The sequence below is a fragment of the Lipotes vexillifer genome, unplaced genomic scaffold, assembly GCF_000442215.2.
Source record: "Lipotes vexillifer unplaced genomic scaffold, Lipotes_vexillifer_v1.1 scaffold263, whole genome shotgun sequence".
NCBI classification, from domain to species: Eukaryota; Metazoa; Chordata; class Mammalia; order Artiodactyla; family Lipotidae; genus Lipotes; species Lipotes vexillifer.
The window spans coordinates 3,632,983-3,648,703 of NW_006796752.1; the positions used below are offsets into that span (position 1 = coordinate 3,632,983).

The window sequence follows — 15,721 nt, forward strand, 5'->3', positions numbered from 1 at the left end:
AGTCAGAAAGAGAAAGACAAATACTGTATGCTAACACATATATATGGAATCTAAAAAAAAAAAAATGTCATGAAGAACCTAGGGGTAAGACAGGAATAAAGACACAGACCTACTGGAGAACGGACTTGAGGATATGGGGAGGGGGAAGGGTAAGCTGGGACAAAGTGAGAGAGTGGCATGGACATATATACACTACCAAACGTAAAATAGCTAGCTAGTGGGAAGCAGCCGCATAGCACAGGGAGATCAGCTTGGTGCTTTGTGACCGCCTAGAGGGGTGGGATAGGGAGGGTGGGAGGGAGGGAGACGCAAGAGGGAAGAGATATGGGGACATATGTATATGTATAACTGATTCACTTTGTTATAAAGCAGAAACTAACACACCATTGTAAAGCAATTATACTCCAATAAAGATGTTTAAAAAAAGATTTAAAAAAATTAGCAACAGATGTTCAGCACAATGCAAAGAAAATTCTGTTTTCTTTTATTTATTTTGGATTCCTTGCCGTTTTTCAGGATTTTCACTGTTACTCTGATACAGTCCCAATGGTAACTTCTCTAAGACCTCTTGTCTACTCTTCCAATTCAGCTTCTATTCTCCACCACCCGATGAAGCGACAGAACCCCAGGCCACAGTGAAGAAAATGGGGTCCAAAAGTCAAGCATGTAAAATGTAGGGCTGCAGTTTTTGCAATTAAAAGAAAAAATTATTTGTTTATTTTGGCCGTGCCGGGTCTCAGTTGCAGCATGCACACTCCTAGTTGTGGCATGCGGACTCTTAGTTGTGGCATGCATGCGGGATCTAGTTCCCCGACCAGGTATTGAACCTGGGCCCCCTGCATTGGGAGTGCAGAGTCTTACCCACTGGACCACCAGGGAAATCCCTGCATTCTTGCGATGTTAATAAAAACTATTTTCCCAGAGGTCTGTACTATCAAAAAAAGGCACAGAGGTAAATATATTGAAGCATGTTGTACACAAGTATCCACATACCCAACTGAGCAAGTTCCAACTCAGTTATGTTCAACCTGTCCTCTCTATCTCCTGTAATCCCCCCATACCTGGCCTGCACTGTCAAAAGCCTGCAACAGTGTCGCCTGGGATTTTCCTGCAAACTCGACCACACACACTCAATCAAGCACCTTCCATGTAATCATGGAGACTCAAGCAAGCATACATCCTATCTCTCCATCTTTGTGTGTGTGTGTGTGTGTGTGTGTGTGTGCGCACGCGCGCGTATGCATGCGCACCGGGCCCAAAGATTAAAGTGATGACAATGGCTATCTTTAGAGCACCATGAACTATACATGTTCCAAACATTATTTTTTTTTAAAAAAAAATTATTTTATTGAAGCATGGTTGATTCACAATTTTAAAAAATATTAATTAATTATTTATTTAGGCCACGCTGCTGCAGCTTGTGAAACCTTAGTTGAACCCATACCATCGGCAGTGAAAGCACAGAGTCCTAACCATTGGACTGCCAAGGAATTCCCTACAATGTTGTTAGTTTCTGGTGTAGAGCAAAGTGGTTCAGTTATACATATATATAATAGCTTGCAACTACTTGTCCCAAACTCCCAATCCATCCCTCCCCACTTACCCTCCTCCTTGGCAACCGCAGTCTGTTTTCTATGTCTGAATCTGTTTCTGTTTCATAGAATAGTTCATTTGTGTCATATTTTAGATTCCATATATAAGCAATATCATATGGTATTTGTCTTTTTCTTTCTGATTACTTCACTTAATCTGATAATCTCTAGGTCCATCCATGTTGCTGCAAATGGCATTATTTCATCCATTTATATGACTTAGTATCAGTAGTATTCCATTGTCTATATGCACCACATCTTCTTTATCCATTCATCTGTCGATGGACACTTAGGTTGCTTCCAAGTCTTGGCTATTGTAAAGAGTGCTGCTATGAACATTGGGGTGCACGTATCTCTTCGAATTATAGCTTTGTCTGGATGTATGCCCAGGAGTGGGATTGCTGGATCATATGGCAACTCTATTTTTAGTTTTTTGAGGAACTTCCATACTGTTTTCCATAGTGGCTGCACCAATTTACACTTCCACCAACAGTGTAGGAGGGTTCTCTTTTCTCCACACCCTCTCCAGCATTTATTATTTGTAGACTTTTAAATGATGGCCATTCTGACTGGTGTGAGGTGGTATCTCGTTGTGGTTTTGATTTGCATTTCTCTGATAATTAGTGACGTTGAGCATCTTTTCATGTGCTTATTGGCCATCTGTAAGCCTTCTTTGGAGAAATGTCTATTTAGGTCTTCTGCCCATTTTTTGATTGTGTTGTTTTGTTTTTTTGTTATTGAGCTGTATGAGCTACCAAACATTATCTTTAATCATAGCACCAACCCTGTAGGGTAAGTGTTATTACCCTTTTCATCTGCCTCAGTTTGAGACTCAGGTTTGGCAACAAGGGCTGGTCAGGGGCCTGGAGAGAATCTCATTATATTAATATATGCATTATCTTTGGGTTTATTGTATATGATCTTCAAGGTCTTTTGTTTTGTTTTGTTTTCTTGGCGATACGCGGGCCTCTCACTGTTGTGGCCTCTCCCGTTGCGGAGCACAGGCTCTGGACTCGCAGGCTCAGCGGCCATGGCTCACGGGCCCAGCCGCTCCACGGCATGTGGGATCTTCCCGGACCGGGGCACGAACCCACGTCCCCTGCATCGTCAGGCGGACTCTCAACCACTGCGCCACCAGGGAAGCCCTTCAAGGTCTTTTTAAATACTAATATGCATGCACTGAATGAGTATTGAAATTCCAAGACAGGAGTTATGATCTCTGAGATATTTCATCACTCTTTTCCTCCATGTCATACAAAAAGGTTTTTTTTTCTTCACTGCTCACAGTAAGGCTAAAGTCATGAGAATATTGTTCTCTCTGTTTTCTTCCTTGACAGCCTATAATTTGCTTAACATGTTATTCCTGTTTCCATTAAGGTTATTCCTTCCTTCTCCTATCATATACAAATGAGCCTGGTGTGTTATTATATATCTTAACACTAATTTAAATTCTGATGATAATTGGAACCACTCTCTTTCATTCTTCTGCATTTATTGTAAGGAAACACTTCCAATATTCTTACTTTTAAATCCAAACTGACTCATATAAGGGAGTGCAGTCATCTGACTCTATTATGTATTCTAATATAGTTATGCTGGAGCATTTATATATCAAAATGTACACTATTTCATTATGGATCTTTTTTTTTTTTTCCCCGGTACGCAGCCCTCTCACTGTTGTGGCCTCTCCTGTTGCGGAGCACAGGCTCCGGATGCACAGGCTCAGCGGCCACGGCTCACGGGCCCAGCCGCTCCGCGGCATGTGGGATCTTCCCGGACCAGGGCACGAACCCGTGTCCCCTGCATCGGCAGGCGGACTCCTAACCACTGCGCCACCAGGGAAGCCCATTATGGATCATTTTTATCTCTCCTTTTAATTTCACTTAGGATATGAAAATGAGAAAAGCCATCCATGACACCTGGGAGTTGGCCTGGCACTCACTGCTCAGCATTGTGTTCTCCTGTTGCACATCAACAATTTCACAGATCGCCAGTATGAGACGAAGCCACTCTGAGACCTTGATGGATCTAGACAAAAACAAGAACACTCTTTAATCATGTCTGAACACAGACGAATGTGATCGTGGTCCAAACCAGAGAAATGACTAAACATCTCCCTATCTTGGCTAGTACCGGTGTCTGCTGCTCCTTTACAATGATACCTTTAGTCTTACTCTAATCTACCCTCCTTCTGGGTCACATTTATCAAAAGACCCAACTATAGAATGATTCCCACTTCTCAGCAGCATCTAATCCAAAGCAAAGCACCACTTCCATGAATCCTCCTGAAAGTCACCTAACACAAACCTAAATCCTCCAAGTCCCTTCTACCACATTTCCCTGTGGTGCATATTCTCCCTCCTTGCAAAGAGCAATAGATTTAATTTATCCAACTGTAAGTGTGTTCCTGAGGGTCTCTGGCTGGGAGGCATTGACAGATATTACAGTGTCATCTATCTATATATCATCTATCTATATATCATCTATCTATATATCATCTATCTATATATCAATCATCTATATATCAATCACCTATCTATATATCATCTATCTATATATCATCTATCTATATATCAATCATCTATATATCAATCACCTATCTATATATCATCTATCTATATATCATCTATCTATATATCATCATCTATCTATATATCATCTATCTATCTCTAGTCTTTGCAATCATGTATGTAGGCAGATTATATTATCTATGAATTTCAGTTCAAGATAGTAAAGGACCTTTACAAAGTATTTGTTACAAAGAGAGGGTATTGAGTTTGGTAGGATCATTGATAGTAATTTTCTGAACTTGACTCAGTCTACAGCTAAATCATGGTATGCTGTTTTGTCTGCATATAAATCCTGTGTGTGAATGCAGGTTTCACACAGGATGTCACTTAAATAGGCAGGTAGTGTCAAATTACAAAAAAAGAAAGAAAAAGTCCTGAAACTAAATACGGCACAAACTACTCTGATTTGCAGCTTAAGAAAAATGACTGGTTAAAGACAACCAACCGAATAGGAAAAGATACTTGCAAATCATAAATCTGATAAGGTATTAATATCCAAAATATGTAAAGAACTCATACAACTCAATAGTGAAAAAAATAAACAATCTGATTTAAAAATGGGCAGAAGATCTGAATAGACATTTTTCCAAAGAAGACACGCAGATGGTCAACAAGTAAATGAAAAGGTGTCCAACGTCACTAATCATCAGGGAAATGCAAATCAAAACTACAAAGAGATATCACCTCACACCTGTCAGAATGGCTGTCACCAAAAAGACAAGAAATAACAAGTGTTGGCGAGGATGTGGAGAAAAGGGAACACTTTTGCACTGTTGGTGGGAATCTACATTGGTGCAGCCACTATGGAAAACCATACGGAGGTTCCTTGAAAAATTAAAAATAGAACTACCATGTGATTCAACAATTCACTTCCGGGTATTTATCCAAAGGAAACAGAAGTACTAATTAGAAAAGACATCTGCACCCCAATGTTCATTGTAACATTATTTAAAATAGCCAAGATATGGAAGCGTCTGTCAATGGATGAATGGACAAAGAAAATGCAGTGTACATATGAACAATGGAATATTATTTAGCCATAAAAAGAATGAAATCTTGCCATTTGCAACAACATGGATGGACCTTGAGGGCATTACGCTAAGTGAAATAAGTCAGACAGAGAAAGACAGGTACCGTATGATCCCACTTACATGTGGAATCTAAAAACAAACAAAAAACAAACAAATCCAAGCTCATGGATAGAGAGAACAGATTGGTGGTCACCAGAGAGGGGGTGGGTGAAATGAGAGGAGACGGTTAAAAAATATAAACTCCCAGCTATCAAATAAATAAGTCATAGGGATGTAATGTACAGCATGGGGGTACTGTTAATAATACTGTATTGTATATTTGAAAGTTGCTAAGAGGGTGGATCTTAAAAGTTTTCATCACAAGAGGAAGAAAGAAAGGAAGGAAGGAAGGAAGAAAAGAAACATGCCTGGGAAGGGCCTGTTTGGAGTTCCTCTCATCTGGCAGTGCTCTGGTTTTTTATCCCTGTGTCATTGCTCCATGCTTCCTGTTAATCGGACATTTGGGGCACAGTTGTCTAGTCATTAAACCTTGTTATTCCCATTGAGGACATTCATGTATCCCTATCATTTGCCTTTCAAACTTGTGCTTTTTCTTCTGATGAACTGTCACCACATCTGGCCTCTCAACCATCTTGCCAGAAACTGTTAAATAACGAGTGAATAGAAGTGTTTTTATGACCTTGCGGAATGAAACTGCCATCCTTTCTTTCTTTTCAAATATTAGCCACTAAAAAAGAGGTTGGGGGCACTTAGGAAATTTTGAGAAGCCCCAATGATGATGATAAATGATGTTTTACGAATGAAAAAAATGTCTCTGCTTAGCGTAGGTATTGTGTTTCCCAGCCTCATACCTCTTCCTGCCCACACCCTCCCCCAATCAGCATGCTTTTGCCACTTGCTGGCTCCCTTGGTGCACAATGGAGAGCAATTTGTCAAGGAAAGTTTGCTTTTAATAGGGTGTAGGAGGAGGTGACGTAGACACTTAGGGCTAAACATCAATATATGAACTAATCAGGTCACTGCCACCTCCCACTCTAGATATGAGAGCGCCGGGGAGCTTTGTTTTGTTCGCCGATTCCTCCCGAGTGCTTAGAAGGAGCTGGGGAAATACTGCACGCAGAAAAGATGTAAGAATCAGTCCATCCATCAGTGACTCATCCATCTCCCTCCTCATTTCCCCAGATTAGGCGTGTAACCTCTGGGTACCTGGGGCCGGTCTGCCCTCGCCCGGGCGGGCGTGGCATAAGAAGGCACAGCAGTGCTGGGGCCTAGCTTTGGGCACCCACGCAGAACGCGAAGCTTCCTCCCCCGCGCAGCCTCTGCCTCCCGAATCTGGTGTGGTGCCAGGCGCTGAGGATACAAACGACCCAGGAGGGGCGGGTACACCACCCCGGCTGGACACTCTTCCGGGCGAGCTGCGAGGCCGGACCTCCAGGCTGAGGCAGGAAAAGAAAGTGCGGCTTGGTGGGAGGCGCCCTCCTCCCTTGGGCGCCCGCTGGGGCGGGCAGTCGCGCCACGCGCCGCAGCGTCCCCGCAGCCCCTCGCCTGCGCAGAGGTGGGCTCCGGGCTGAGTTCCTGACCTCCGCCCCACTTCCTAGGAGTGGAGAGGAACTGCGCAGGGGTGAGGGGCCCTGGCACCCCGGCCATTCTCAGGCTGGAACCCCTTTAACAAGAGGGTGGCCGTGGAGCACATCAGGCACAGCCGGGGGCAGCCTGGCAGAACTGGGCTCCGTGCGTTCCTCACGGTTTACTAGATAGGTCTGTGCCCTTAGTACAGTTTTAATTTTGATTTCGTTGAAAAAAAAAAAATCGAGTGTATTACCCGTATTCTTTCTTTTGTACATGATAAAACAATCAGAAGTACAAAAGAAGTTAAGTGTCTCTCCCAACTCTGTCTGCCAGTCCCCACGCTCCTAGATTCTGTCCCAGGACACCAGGACAGGTTGATGCGCTAGGCAGTGAGGATGCTCCCACGCAGAGATTGGTCCTTGGGGACTGTGTCCCTGGAGAGTGGGGTTGCCAGGGGAAGTTAAGGAACTGTTTTCAGGAGGGCGGAGGGCCGCCGAGGGTGGGCGCACAGCGCTGGGAGAAGGACGTTTTTTCCTGGCTGGGGGAGGAGGGCCGCTCTGCAGTCTTTAAAGAATCGCGAATTAGAGAGGAAAGCGGCCTCGTTACCAGGGACACCATTGGCAGTGAAGAGGGCGGAAGGGTAATCTCTGGACTCTCCTGGAAACTGGAAGGCCCAGAGCTTGTGGGTGAGGGGAGAGAAGAGAGAGGGAGAGGGAAAGGGGAGGCGGGGAGAGAGAGAGAGGCTTGTGGGGACGGGGAGGGGTACCTCAGAGGGGGCTTAAGAGGTTGGGGGACTTGAAACAACCATTATCCTTCCTGTGGTCCCTTTTGTACCCACAGGCTATTGAAGAGAGAGGAAATATGATGGTAAGCACTCAGTAACCCAGGCTAATGAACTAAATAGTTAACTGTATACTGTTCAACCATCAAACTGGAATAATGCCCACTGTGGTCCTGTAATTAACTTCCAGTCCCACCTAACCAAGATACTAGTAAAATCCTCAGCTGGGCGTGTTGTAGGGTTGATCTCAGGTGGCCTTGGCCTGCGGTGGCTTGAAGCAGGGTTTCGGTTCCTGGCCAGAGATTGAGTTTGGGTCACGGCAGTGAGAGAGCTGAATCCTACCCACTAGACCAGTGGTCAGTGACAAGGCCATGGCCCTTCAGCTTTGCAGAAAAGAATTCCCACAAAGACGGAGAGTAGTGAAACAAAGTGTTTATTAGGAGGAAAAAGTACAGTAAGGGTGGATAGACACACAGGCGGACTCAGAGAAAGAGTCATGCCCTCATGGTAGTTTAAATCACTTATATGGGGCATTTCTTCCAGGTTTCCTTTGGCCAATCATTTTAAATTGCCTGGTTCTGAGTCTGTATTTGGTATATCTCAGGATCCTCCCATGTGTGCTCTCGCATCTCTCAGCTAAGATGGATTCCAGAGAAGAGGCTTATGGGTAGCTTAGCATCACTTCCCTTTTGACCTCCAAGGAGCTTTCTAGTAGGGAAGGTCTCCTTGACTTTGAGAATGAGAAATATGTGGTCTCTTATCTCTTATCTGGGCAGGGCCCAGCCTCCTCTCTCAATTGTCCTGCTATTTTCCTATTCATATGGGTCCACAGGGAACGAACTCCAGCTGTTTACCCTGGGTGGGGAGGGTGGGGGAAGGGGGCTATCTATCTCCTGCCTCAGGGGGATGTCCTTGTCCTAAGCATGTGCATTTCTTCCCATTATTTCATCATCCAGTTTTACTTAATGATGTGTACCAACGCTAGCACTTTGTTGATGCAGCTTGGACAGCACTATGGGGCAATGCATGACCAGTTCCACTAGTAACTCGTAGAGTAAGTTCCCTCCCAGTGTCCTGGGGACCATCCTTCTCTGGAAGGGGAAGGAGGAACTGGGAGTAAGAAACAAGGCTTTGTTTGCTACTCCCTTTATTAAAACAATATCAATATTTAGTATCTATGTTACAGCAAGGTCCTGGTTTTCCTCGCATCTCCCTGGCTACTCTTTCATGAGTGCCTGCCTTCTTTTTTCCAGTTAGGTGTGGTGCCTCCCAGAGTCCCGTTCCAAGCCCTCTTCCCCATACCCTATCCCTCAGCAATCTCACCCATCCCCATAAATGGCTTTAATGACCATTTATGACTTTCAGATTGCCCTCTCTACCCACCCCTTTCTCTTGAGCTCCAGACAAGTTCATCCACCTGCTTCCAGAACAACACCTTAAACTTCATGTCTCCATCCAGAATTCATCTCTTCTTCTCCAGCCCCCAGTGTGGATTTCATTTTCTCAGTGACTGCGTTTACTTTCTTCCTCAGCTGTACAAGCTTTGGCTTGTCCCACCCTCCCCAACCCCGCGACCCTACTGACCTCCAGCCGTGATGTCCTGAGTGGGAACCTCTAAATCAGCTTCCCAGTCCTTGCACTTTTCTTCTCATCCAGCCACCATCACCTGTTAGTCTCCTAACTGGTCTCCCTGCTTCCAGGTTTGCCCTCCAGGCCTCACTCCACATGGAGCCTGAGTAATGTTTCCAAAATGGAAATCTGATCATTACTGTCAGCTTTAGGATAAATGCCAAATGCCTTCATGTGGCCTAGAAGGATTCTGACCCTTGTCTGCCTTTCCACCTTCATGGTTCACCACTCCAAGCTCAAACACGGAGGTCCAGTCATCCCACTTTCATTCACTTCCTTCGGTGTTTATGCGATGACCTGGGGACTTTTCCTATGGCCCTTTCCCTTTTTCCTGACTGTTTCCCCCCTTACAGCTCTTCCCTTGGCCATATTCATCCTTCAGGTCCCTGTGGTGACATCACTTTTCTAGGAAGCTTTCCCTGATTCACAAGTCTGGATTAGCTGCCCCTCATCACAGTCCCTTTCAGACTGTACTTACCTTGCTGTTTTTTGCCTTTCTTCTCCCACAGCCATAATGAGCTTGAAGGCAGGGACCTGTGCATCTGGGTCACGTCATTATTCTCATGTCCCAGCATGGGGTCTGGCATATAGTATCAATATATGCTCAATAAATATTGAATAACTGCTTGAATGAATAAATGAAAGAATTAAACATGTGAAAATAGATGAAAACCAATCAAAGGAGAACAAGAAAAGGCTTTATATTCAGGGCTTGCTATAGCAAGGGAGTTAGCCACCTTTATTTGCTTTTTGGCAAAGACTCAAAGACAGGCAGAGGAATGGGAACGCTTCATAGTGGAGAAAAAAAGAGAAGGCATCAGTTATGCCTTGATTGGAGGCTGTTGGCATAGGGAAGCTGCAGGCTGGCTAACTAGAAGTGGGGTATCATGTGATTGTTTAGGGATGCATATTTGGCTTTCTTTGGTTGGCCCTAAGTTGGAAGCAGGGCAAAAGTTAGGGAAGCTGTTAGTTATTAATCAGGTCCTTCCCATTTTGGGTCAGTTGTTATAGGGGTTGTTATTTGGCTACCTGGACTGGTTAGTAGTGTGTGATAGCTGACTTTCTACAAGTCTGATTTATAGATAGCAGGCTGGCTTCCTGGGCTGGTTGCTGCAGACTGTGGGTCAGAGTTCTATTTTTATATATGGTCTGGTCATTGCACATATGTATATTCAGAATCTCAAGCTAATACGTATTGAGCATCTACTGTACACCATACTGTGTATTAAGGGTTGTTTATGCAGAACCTTATTTATTTCTCACAGTACCTCTGTGGGGTAGGTATTACCATGTCTGCTTAACCCTGATCACTTCCTCCTTTGAAGCTGATGTTAGTCACCTTTTCTTTCTTCTGGCCATCCTTGATACCTTACCACCTCCCCCTCCTCCAAACTCGCCGAAGACTGGGCTCTGAGCTCTTCTCCAGCCCAAGGTTGCCATCTTCCAAGCATGTCAGTATCCTTACTCAGTTCCTTCCCACAGCACTAGGCTCCCAGTTCTGGATTTCCTTATCTTCAGTGACCTTCACCTGCAACACTTTTCGGTCAGCCACACCTTGGTCATCAGGCACATCAGTCATCTTCAGCAGGGAAGGCCTCTTCTCTGATATGTAAACCCTACCATCCAACCTCTTAGTGTGGTTGAAATACATTCTACCCTTTTAGCCCTGCCAGGCAGTAATTAATTCTGGGTAAGAACATTATGGTAGATTTCAAAATACTTTAAACTACTTTTTGTTGTTTTCTAAGATGTCTAAAATACGTAACATGAAAAAGAAAAAAAAGCCTCTAAGCATTATTTTTTTAATTTAAAAACAAGTGTCACCTACCTGCACACCCATCACTCTATCATTCTCCTTCTGGAGGATACAGGGAAGGGATAAAGTCCATAGAACATTATATAGTTGTAGTCACACTGCAGTCAGAACCAATAATGATGGACTTCATTTAAAATGAAGTTACTGTTTTTCTTTTGGAAGGTGTCCAACAATCATGACAACACAGTTGACATAAATCATGTTTGAGTGGCCATGTTCCATTATGCCATATATGATGGTTAATTAACTTGGCTGGGCCACAGTACTCAGTTGTTTGGTCAAACACCAGTCTAGATGTTGCTGTGAAGGTATTTTTTAAAAAAATATTTATTTATTTATTTATTTATTTGGCTGTGCTGAGTCTTTTTTTTTTTTTTTAAATAAATTTATTTATTTATTTTATCTTTGGCTGCGTTGGGTGTTCATTGCTGCGTGCAGGCTTTCTCTAGTTGCGGCAAGTTGGGGCTACTCTTCGTTGTGGTGCGCAGGCTTCTCATTGTGGTGGCTTCTCTTGTTGCAGAGCATGGGCTCTAGGTTCACGGGCTTCAGTAGTTGTGGCACGTGGGCTCAGTAGTTGTGGCGCATGGGCTTAGTTGCTCCACGGCATGTGGGATCTTCCCGGACCAGGGGTCAAACCCGTGTCCCCTGCATTGGCAGGTGGATTCTTAACCGCTGAGCCACCAGGGAAGCCCGCTGTGCTGAGTCTTAGTTGTTGCATGAGGGATCTTCCTTGCGGCATGCGGGATCTTTTTTTTTTGAGTTGTGGCATGTGGGATCTAGTTCCCAGACCAGGGATCGAACCGGGGCCCCCTGCATTGGCAGCGTGGAGTCTTACCTACTGGACCACTAGGGAAATCCCTGTGAAGGTTTTTGTTTTGTTTTGTTTTGTTTTTTGCGGTACTCGGGTCTCTCACTGTTGTGGCCTCTCCCGTTGGGGAGCACAGGCTCCGGATGCGCAAGCTCAGTGGCCATGGCTCACGGGCCCAGCCGCTCTGTGGCATGTGGGATCTTCCCAGACCGGGGCACGAACCTGTGCCCCCTTCATCGGCAGGCGGACTCCCAACCACTGCACCACCAGGGAAGCCCCCTGTGAAGGTATTTTTAACAAATGTGATTAACATTTAAATTAGTATACTTTGAATATGCAGATTACTCTCCATAGAGTGGGTGGGCCTCATGCAATCAGTTGAAAGTCTTAAAAGAAAAGTCTTAAAAGAAAAGTCTACGGTGTCCTGAGGAAGAAGGAATTCTGCCTCCAGACTGCCTTCAGACTCAAGATGGCAACATCAACTCTCCCCTGGGTCTCCAGCCTGCTGGTGTGCCCTGAAGATTTTGGACTTGCCAGTCCTCACGATCTCATGAGTCCATTCCTTAAATTCTCTGTCTGTCTATCCACATCCTATTGGTTCTGATTCCCTAGAGAGCCATGACTGATTCACTGGGCGAGGGCCAGATGTGCAGGACAAGAATTCCCACACACAGCACAAATGAAGAGAAACAGGACCCACCTCTGTAAATTACTTCCCATCTCTCTCCTAGCCATCAGTTTTCTGCACCTCCAATTACTCCTCTTTAAGTCAGGCCCAGCATCTGATAAGACTTATTTACATTTGTTGACTGAGGGATTCTACTTTAGCAGGTGGTTCTCAGCCAGTGTGTGATGTCATTAGCATTTTAAGCTTCTGGTTTCCAAGCTGAAGAAGTAAGAGTCTTACCATTATCCTTGAATAAAGGATGGTCTACTAACAGGGAAAGACAGGTGTTTATCATAAGGCATCCTGAAAGTAAATCTGTGTTAAGTCTTCAGGGAGAGGGTGCAGCCAGATTTTATGGAGAAAAAAAGAATACAGAAATATCTAACTTTTGCTATTTTTCAGTGATAAGCGATCATATGGACCCCTTGCTATGGCCTCTCCCAGGGCTTTGGACGGAAGATATAAAGTGAGGGGCCCTGGGAATTCCCTGGCAGTCCAGTGGTTAGGACTCGGTGCTTTCACTGCTGGGGGCGCACAAGCCGCCGGTAAAGCTGGCTCTGTTTCTGGGCTTTTTAGGGTGGGGACAGAAAGAAGGGTGCTGATCTTTCCTTAGGTTGGTTCCTGCTTTGCTGGGGAGGAAAGCTGAGGCTGGCCTGGTTCCAGCTGCTGGAGGAAGACATGTCTCTTCCTTAGACCCAGAATGTCGCTCCTCTGCAAGCCCAGCCCATGTGACTTGCCAGACCCTTGTCCCACTTCCATCCTTTCCCTTGCTCCCCTTCTTTGCTTTAACGCCTGTCCTACTGTTTCCAGGGCCTGTTTCCACACTCTTGCACCCTGCTTCTTTAGGGAGTATCCAGGCATATTTCAGAGTACAATGTGTAGCCCATCTTGCCCTCCATCTGCAAATGCAAATCCCTCTCTGTGCTTCATAGAGATTTTCTGTCTGTGAGGACATCATCTCTGACTGCGTGTGCCATGGCAGAATTGCCACTGCTTCATGTGTGGGCACTTTTCTCTGTGGTCCTTTGTCCACATCTATGGCCAGCATCTCCTCCCGTCTTCCTACCTCTTCAGACTTCCAAATGCTGCGTTTATCATCTCACATAAGCAGACACATGCTTTCAGAAGCCGTTTCCTAATTGTACCCAGGGATAAGTATTTTTATATAGTTTGCTTTCATACATTTCACTGAGGATGTGAATTTGTTAGCACCTCCTCTCCTCATTCTGGGAGGAACTCAGTGACTGGCTGGAAAGTTCTGCAGGTTCCAAGGGCTGCAGTTTCCCTCTTGGCTCCAAGTCCCTGCATCTTCAGAACCACTGAGGTCATCTGTGCCCCATGTTTCATGGCGGTTCTTGCCCTTCTGCTCCCACCACCTGAAATCTGGGCCCTTTCTTTGATCTTGCCCCAGAATCACTCACACAAGACACATGTACGTGTATCATAAGACTTTACTGAAAGACTCTGCATAAGCAGTGGAGTTGTTTTATGTCACAGCAGAACCCAAACAACTTAAAATTATACAAATATAATCCTCGTTTCTTACACCCGCCTTTGGGAATTCCTCCCTTGCCTCCTTTCTCCCCCCCCCAGACTTGAGCCCTGCTAAACTGATCGCCACCCCCTTTCCCCTCATCCCTTACTCCCTGAGGCAGAAATAGCCTCGTCCAGTTTAGATTAGAAAAAACAGCAACAACAAAACCAGCTCTTCTTCCTGTTACACTTAGTGTGAATAAAAAACAGAGAGAAATGAAGAAAACAGAAGTCCTCACCACGATGTGAAAACAGAGCCCCTTCCCTTGCGCACATTTCACCACTTCAGCCGCTGCCGGTGCACACATGCACACGCTAAGCCAGCCCCGCCTCAGACACGCAGAGCCCTGCCGAGTCCCCAGAGACCCTCCATCTCTCTCTGTTCCCTCATTTCATTTCTTCCTCTTGGATCCCAAAAGCTGTCAAAGAAAAACACTACTCCTGCTCTCACTTCATGTAAGTCCATGGTTAGGAACCATACTGAATAGCAAGACAGGAAAGAGACAGGCCTGGAGAGAACAGAGATAGATAGCAGGAATCCTAGGAACTGGAAGGTTCATTTAGGAGCAAGGAAGGGGACCCCTGTGATGGAAAGCCACATTGCAGATCCCAGGACATTTCTGCACTAGGCACACAGTGGGCAGCCTCAAAACTCTCATTACAAAGGGTGCAGCACAGGGACAGATTCTATACCTAGACACCCCCATCTCGTATTTGGGCCCCTGCCCAGAGCTTCTCAAGCTCTTCACTGCCCTCGCCTATGGGTCACACGTGGTACCTGGCACCTGGGACCTTTCTCCAGGGGGAGAAGCGATCATGCCAGAGGCTGCAGAGGCCGTAGATGGCGGCCAGCAAGGCAGCCCCTAAGGCCAGGTGAGAAGATGGTGAGGAAGGTGAGGTCCGTGGGGTTTTCCCCTCTCCAGGGCTGCCCAGAGGGCGGCGTGTACATCAGGATGCTTAGCTGCGTCAGCCAGCTGCTGAGCACCAGCCCCATCCAAGTCTTGAGCACCCAGAGCTGGGGCTGGCTGGGGACCCAGATCTCGATGGCGAGCGCCAGGCAGACCAGGAAGGCAGGCACTGTGAACAGCGTGTGCACGCGGGTCTCCAAGGTGCCCTCGTGCTCGGCGTGGGTCACCACCAGCAGCACCAGCGCACGGAAGGCCAGAGCCTCTGCTCCAGCTTCACGTGCCTGGCACGCCTGGCTCGCGATGTCCACCACGCCACTGAGGAGGAAGGACCCGTACGTGGTGAAGTGCCGCCACTCGTCCTTGAACGTGAACGGTCACCGAGGGGCCTCCCAGTCCACCGTCATCAGCCGCTTTGTTCCTGGCGGGTAGAAGAACTCGGGGAAGATGAGAATCAGGGAGAAAGCCACCTTCCCCACTCCTTCCACAGGGACCAGCTGCCACCACCTGTGCCCTCACTTCTCCCTTGGGGTCAGAGGGGCCTTGAGGAGCCTCTGTCCCCGTAGCAGGGCCAAGGACACCAGCACCGAGTAGCAGAGTGAGAGCAAGAAGAAGATCCCTGCTCCCAGGTGTCCCCCGAGGGTTCCCATGGTCTCAGTGTGTATGTCAGGGCCACCAGGGGGACAGCGGGAGATGAGCAGCAACCTCGCAGGCACCCCTCACAAGCAAGAGTGGCTGCTTTTGAACAGCGGGGAGATCTGCCCGATCCAGCCCCACCCATGCTTCCCACACAGGGAAAGGTGTCCAAAGCATCTGAGTC

The 15,721-nt window shown here is 46.3% G+C and overlaps 1 non-coding gene and 1 pseudogene across 1 annotated transcript; both read right to left on the minus strand.

Moving 5' to 3' along the window:
- Positions 1 to 806: 806 nt before the first annotated feature.
- TRNAG-CCC (transfer RNA glycine (anticodon CCC)) lies at positions 807 to 879 on the minus strand. Its single transcript has one exon. It is a non-coding gene; the product is annotated as a tRNA-Gly (tRNA).
- A 13,810-nt stretch (positions 880 to 14,689) lies between these two features.
- Positions 14,690 to 15,551, minus strand: LOC103090548 (transmembrane epididymal protein 1 pseudogene; annotated as a pseudogene).
- Between the last annotated feature and the right edge of the window lie 170 nt (positions 15,552 to 15,721).